The sequence below is a fragment of the Eptesicus fuscus genome, chromosome 7 (assembly GCF_027574615.1).
Source record: "Eptesicus fuscus isolate TK198812 chromosome 7, DD_ASM_mEF_20220401, whole genome shotgun sequence".
In the NCBI taxonomy this organism is placed as follows: Eukaryota; Metazoa; Chordata; class Mammalia; order Chiroptera; family Vespertilionidae; genus Eptesicus; species Eptesicus fuscus.
In genome coordinates this window covers 83,493,363-83,500,538 of record NC_072479.1, presented here as the reverse complement: position 1 = coordinate 83,500,538, position 7,176 = coordinate 83,493,363, and positions in this window count along the sequence as shown.

Below are 7,176 nucleotides of genomic sequence, written 5' to 3'. Positions count from 1 at the left end.
CCTTAGTTTGTCACTCTCCCCCGACCCCCCTTCTGGACGATTGAAAAAGCATCTTAACTAGCTCTCTACTTACCAGTATTTCCCCTCTAATCTGTTTTAGTCACAGATTCTACATTAATTTTCCAAAGCATGGCTTTGCTCATGCACTCCTTCTATTCTAAATCTTCTAACCAATGCCATTACCATTCACTGAGTGCCTACTCTCCCTGCCAAGTATTTTGCAAATATTATTTCTACTCACACAACTAAACATAAATATTTTACTACTAGGGAGGAACTCGAAGGTCAAAATAATTAAGTGACTTTCTCAAGGTCAAAAACCAGTGTGTGGCTTGGCCAGGATTTGAATCTCACTCTGGTGTCAATGTCCATCACGCTTTTATTGCACAGTCACCCCACCTGCTACACGTCCACATACACCCTCTGTATATTCCTGACTCTGTGCCACACTGATGCCTCCATAGGACATCTTCCCCCTCTGATTCACCCCTTGAAATCTGACTTCTCTGAAAACACAACTTTTATTGTGCCTCCAGGAACACTGGGTCAGATCCTTCTGTCTGAACTCGTGCTATTTTGTTTATTCTTCTCACAGGCAGCTCTGAACCAGCGCTGAGGGACTTCCTGCCGTACCTGCATCTGAAGAGAGGGAACACTGAACTTGAGCCAGGCAGTGAGGATCAATAATGCTGATACTGATGACCTTTAGTTTTGTGGTAACAGATATTAACTTAATTAACTGCATACAAAAAAGGTTTACTTTTTGACAAATAGTTATTTGCTGATTGCTATAAAATAAATGGCCATTTAGTTATTTTATATTTTCTTGACTCTAAGATGCCATTGATTATAAGAGACACTGTATTTTATGTGCCACCAAGAAAAAAAACACACAAATGCTACCAAGTAAACTATGACATTCAATTGATTTGAAAGCATCCAGAGACCTCAAAGTGTGAACTGGCATACAGCTTACAATTCATAAGATTGTTTGTTGCTTTTTAAGAGTTCCTGAGTATTTTTTCTGCTCACAGCCACATTGTCTCCTTTACAGACTAATCTCTTAAAGGGCAAAGATGTATTTTCCTTTAGCTTTGAACTCACTCACCACACCTAGGAGTTGCTTAATAACTGCGGAATGATTAACAAGACTTTTTGATATTAGATCTAATTACCTATTTTAGTTACTGAACTAGGTACAGTGAAATGGGCCTATTACTCAGCATAGTCAAGTAGCAAAAGCATTTGGGAATCAGAAGACATTGGGTCAGAAGATCTGGATTGCAACCTGACTCTGTTCTACTGTGACTAGTGTCTTTTCTGCAAATTTCCTAACCTCTGCAGGCCTCATTTTCTACATCTGCAATATTGGGGTAATAAGGTCACCTCACAGTGCTGTTGGGAGCATTAAAGGAGCTCAGGAACTTAAAAGCCCTCTGTATACTGTTAGGGGATGAACTCTCTCCACTCCCAAGGTCAAGTTGGTTCTGCTACCAAAAACTGAACCCAGCTCCTTCAAGAGCATTGCATGGATACATCATTTTAAAGAACAGATTACTAGATATTTTCCTTTATCTAAAGGCTTTGATATGTTGTGAAATACTTTCTTTTGCAATTTTTTAGGCATTATGATTGAACTAGAGGCCCGGTGCACGAAATTCGTGCACTGGAGGGGGGTGTCCCTTAGCCCAGCCTGCACCCTCTCCAATCTGGGACCCTTTGGGAGATGTCCGACTGCCGGTTAAGGCCCTGTGCAATCAGGCCTACACTGGCAGTCAGACATTCCTCTCACAGTCTGGGACTGCTGGCTTCCAACCGCTTGCCTGCCTGCCTGCCTGATTATCCCTAACTACTTCTGCCTGCCAGCCTGATCACCCCCTAACCACTCCCCTGCCGGCCTGGTCATCCCCAACTGCCCTCCCCTGCTGGCCTGTTCGCTCCCAACTTCCCTCCCTTGCTGGCCATCTTGTAGCAGCCATCTTGTGACAACATGGATGAGGCCATCTTGTGACCACATGGGCATGGCCATCTTGTGTGAGGGCGTGATGGTCAATTTGCAAATTACCTCTTTATTATGTAGTATTATATAGGATACTGTTGAGTGTGTATGTGTGTACTGTGGACAAAATAAATTGTACATGTTGTTATGCAATGGTTTTAAGAATAAAATGAGCCAGTAAGCATTGTAAGTGCTCTGCTTGGTTTATCTCATTTAACCTTGACAGTAACCTTGGGAGGAAGGTACTATTATTTCCCCAACATTGTAGATTAGGAAATTGTGGCATAGAGAGGCTTGATTATCCAGCTAAGAGCAGACAGCCAATAATGGTGAGGGCAGATTACAAAGGCAGGTATTATAGGGCCAATCAAGCTGCTCTTAAGGCTTCTCTAAGCACCTAGGGCAGCAGGGCAGGAAGTATGAACCCAAACTCTCAAATCCCCAAGTGCTGAAGAGGGTGGGAAAGAAGACACTAGGGGACTTCACAGTTAATCAGAGCAATTGCTGCTGCTGCTTGTAGTTGTTTCCCTGGAAATGATACCCAGGAAGAGAGATTAGTTCAAGGGATCTCGGGTGAGAGGTGGGGGCTGTTATTTGCAGCAGAAGAACCTATTCAAAATATGGAGCTTGATGGGTGAGGCACTCAGAAGCCGAGTAGACCTTGCCTAGAGTGAAGTAATGGAGGTAGTAATATCTATGTGCAAAGCAGAACAAAGCAGAACCCTATCAACAAAGTTGTATGCATGTTAAATGGTCTACTAAAAAGTTACAAGGGCAGGAATGCAAGACCAGGGGCTATGGGAAGAGAGGCTGGTGAAGAAAGTGTTAAAGCGAAAGCGAAGTCAGCCGCTGAGAAAAGAGGAAGATTTTGAAGAAAGAGACTTTAGGGGGAAGGTTCCCTTCCTGATATGATTTTCCCTTTTGTCTGACTCTTTCCTCTAGAATGTACACATCATAAGAGGAGGGACCTTGATCAGTAATCTGTCCCCAGTACTTAGAATCATGCCAGCCCTAGCTGGTTTGGCTCAGTGGATAAAGCCTTGGCCTGCAGACTAAAGGGTCCCGGGTTCGATTCCAGCCAAGGGCACAAGCTCAGGTTGGGGGCTTGATCCCCAGTGGGGGGCATGCAGGAGGCAGCAGATCAATGATTCTCTCTCATTGTTTCTATTTCTCTCTCCATCTCCCTTCCTCTCTGAAATCAATAAAAGATATATTTAAAAAAAGAGAATCATGCCAGAAACATAAGTTCTCAATAAGCATTTGCTGAATGAATGAAAAAGGGATGGTGTGGGAGGGGCAGACTGTAGGAAGGATGGCAACATGAACAGGGTTATTGGAGAGGTTGTGTGTGTGTGTGTGTGTTAGCATCTAGGGTTCCGTCCTACACCAAATACATTTTTTTTTTAGAAGGGAGAAGGAAAAATATGTAAAATATGCTTATATTTGAAACTTAGAGGCTGATCACAATCAGCAATTTTAGAGAAAAAGAGGAATCAGAAGAGAGGAACTTTATTATGTCCATAACTCAATTGTAACATCAGCTATTTATTTTTGATGACAGAGTCTATATTAAAATTGCAGCTAGAATGGTAGAAGGATCTAGTTCCCACTTACATCTTAGATCATAGCCCCAGCTTTCTTTTCCATTGGATTTTTCTGATGCCTTTGCCATATTTTATTTTTAACTTTTTCTGAGTTTGGGGCACACATATTTGAACTATGGACAAAGAATCCTACCTCTGCCTATATGTTCTCTAATGTACCCTATATCTGAAAGCACATTTTTCATTCGCAGAGATCCACCCATAAATGTATAATCAGTATCAGAGAAGTTTCCAAATTGATCTGTGACATCCAAAGGTAATATAGGGTCAGGGTTATCTTTAGGGGTAGCATACTCCTCTTGATTCAGCTCCTACCGAGCAATGAGATATTCATTTTCAAGTGGTCAAAGCAATATGCAGTAGAAAATCTCCATTACATGCGCCCTTATACAGAGCAGAGTTTCACTTTGTGATCTAATCTGAAAACTTTTTCTTTTAAAAGGTGAGTTTAGTAATTTCACATTAAATACAAGACTAATGTTTGGTTGCAAAATTTTAAGTTATATTTTCTGTTTTCACAATTTATAGCATCTTTGTTTTTTGTGTGTTTCTTCTGTAAACACTAAAGTATTTGTGTTTTTGTACAAGTGGTTTCCTTTATGACTATGTTAATTATAGCACTCCAATTCACCTGTATTTCTTGAGATAATGCTTATTAACTCCCTACAATGACCAATAATAAATTTAGTACATTGGTTTTCCACCTCCTTTCTTGAATTAGTGTGTTAGAGCTGCTGTAACAAAGTACCACAAATGGGGTGGCTTAAGCCACAGAAATTTATTGTCTTATAAATTTGGAGGGTAGAAGTTCAAGATCAAGGTGTTGGCAGGGTTGGTTCCTTCCAAGGATTGGGAGGAAAAGGTCTATTGTAGGCCTCTTTTCTAGTTTCTGATGGTCTCAGACAAAAGAAGGAAGGATGAAGCAGAAAAGGAGGAAAAGATAACCTGAGAACACTTCACACTGAGTTGATCCCACTGTGGGGAGCTGGAGGTTAATCCTCCTTGGGATTCTTTGGGAAGCGATGTAGAGTGCATGTGAGAATTGTCTGCTTGAGAGGGAAGAAGGGAATGTTTATCACTCACTCCCATGCTTGTATGAGGGTGGCCCAGGTGGTATTCATTTTCTTGCATTTCCAGTTTTTAGAAAAGTTATTCGGTTCTTTTTATCCACTAAAGTTTAGGTTTTTGAAAAAGTATCATAAACTTATGGACTTTACCATATGTCATATGTTTTTATTGCAATCACTATTCTTATTGATAATGTTCCATATTTTGCTATTGGGAGCTCTTTCAAACTGTTTCAATTTTGACCATTGCAAGCTTCTTCACATTGGTTCCTGTGACCTTTCAAAGTGACCCCAGTGGACTTCAATAGCACCCTGGTTTCCTAGTATGAGTAGGTATTCCGTCTTATTCCTGCTCCCACAGGAACTCATCCATTTCCCCAAGGAGCCAGGTTATTTTTCATGAGAAAAAGTATTTAGAGATTACAATCTGGGCACTAGGGGTCCTCATTGGGTTGGTCATTGCTTCGAGGCTTTTTCTCTTGATAGAGCTAGAAATATGTATTCTACGAAAAAGGAAAATACCTCATGAGTTAATACTCATATTTCCAATTCAAATACAATGTTATAGTTTTCTTTATCTAACTTTTTTGATTTTATATTTATATCTTTTTACTCTTACTCATGAACATAATTACTTAATTTCTTGAGCTTATTCTATGTGTATATATGGTAGTTTCAAACAGCATTACAGATTTCTTATTTGCTTTATCTTATTATATACATGTGCATAATAGTTTCGTACTATTGTTATTAGCAATATGACCCCTGCATGGAATTTAAGATTCCTTTTGCAATTCTGGTTTTCCCTTTAGAATGTATTCCACTAGGATGGTATAGTGCAATTGCTGTATTTTAAGTTATCAAATTAATTCTTCTCTATATAGTTAATCTATCAACATGATATATTTGACATTTTGTTTTCCATTTTCAAGGATTGATATTCTATTTTGATTTAGTTTTGTTTTAAAACTATTTAAATGGTTTCTAAGTTAAAAGCTATAAAGCAAAGTATATTCAGAGAAGTTAACTTCTAACTCTATTCTTTCTAACCTGCTCCTTCCTTCCTCCCTTTTCTATTACATTTTAATATATTCTTCCATTTTTGAAAATATGTGCATTTTTCATATTTTCTCCATTTTTACGTAAAAAGTGGAGTCTATATACTTTATCCTGCACTTGCTTTTTTTCACCTAACCACACATCAGTGAATTCACTCCATACAGGTGTGAATTCCTTTCTATATATGCATAGTTCTCCATTGTGTGAATTTATAAATTGAATACAGTACCAATAGATTTGGAATCAGTAACTAGAAGGATAGAATTGTCACTTATTGCAATAGGGAAAGGCTGCAGAGGGACCAGGTTTTAGGGGGAATATCAGGAGTTTGGTTGAGAATACATTTTGTTTGAGATGCCTATTAAATATCCACAGAAAGTTATGAATAGACAGTTTCTTCTGTATGAGTCTGGAGTTCAAAGGCAAGGTCCAGACTAGACCTGTAACTTGGAAGTTAATCGGGAAGCATGGTGAAGAAATGGAGGAGTACATGCTTCAGGCCCACCTGTTCTCCCCTGTTTTTATTAACTCCTAATTCTGGCTGAGAGTTTGGTTGCCTTATTTTATTTGCTGGTCCCCTATTTCACCGATTTCCCTGGTGAACACAGAAGCAGTCATTGCCTTAAAGCAGAGTAGGGAAGAAGCAAAAGGAAGTGTAGTTGTTGCCACTAACCTACTTCTCTCTGCAATCTTCTGCCCCAGGCTATAGCCAACCCCTGCCTCACCCCCTTCAGGTGTACTGCTTTCATCTCCCCAGAAGTTTCTTACTGTCCACGTCATTAGCTTCTAGAATTCATGTTCCCTTTAAGCTTTTCCTTGTTTGATTCTTGGGAAGGGAGTCAGCAATCTGTGCCAGGTTTCCATCTTTTTAGGAACCAGAAATTCTGTTTGATTTTTAAATAAACAAGGAAAACAAATATTTATTTATTTTTAAGAGAAAAAATATGGGGACACTCTGGTTTATCATCTCTTTCAAACATCCTATGAAAACATAACAAAGAGATTGAACCTGATTAGAGTCAAGTCGAGGTAAACAGGGATTCAACAAAACTGGAAACTACATACTGGGTCAGAAAATGAAAAACTGACTACTGCTAGAAAAAAGGTCTTCTATGTAAAGAAGTGTTATAACAAAAATTCTGAAATTCTACCACAGATAAACTTGTGTAATGTCTCCTCAAGAGATACTTTCCCTGTCTAAGTATGCAAGGAGAAAGATATCAAAGTTCACCACGGACTATTTCATAGAAAAGTTACAGTCAATGTAAAGTACAATCACCCATTAAAATACACAGGAGAGGTAGATTATAAAATTAAACTAGATAACATAATTGGAGGTAAAAATTAAAAAAGATATTAGGAAAGTATTTCAATGGAAATGTTGTTGGCTAGTTAGACAGACGTGAGCAGAGCAAGGACAATGGGCCAAGTACAGAAGCCAGGGTGG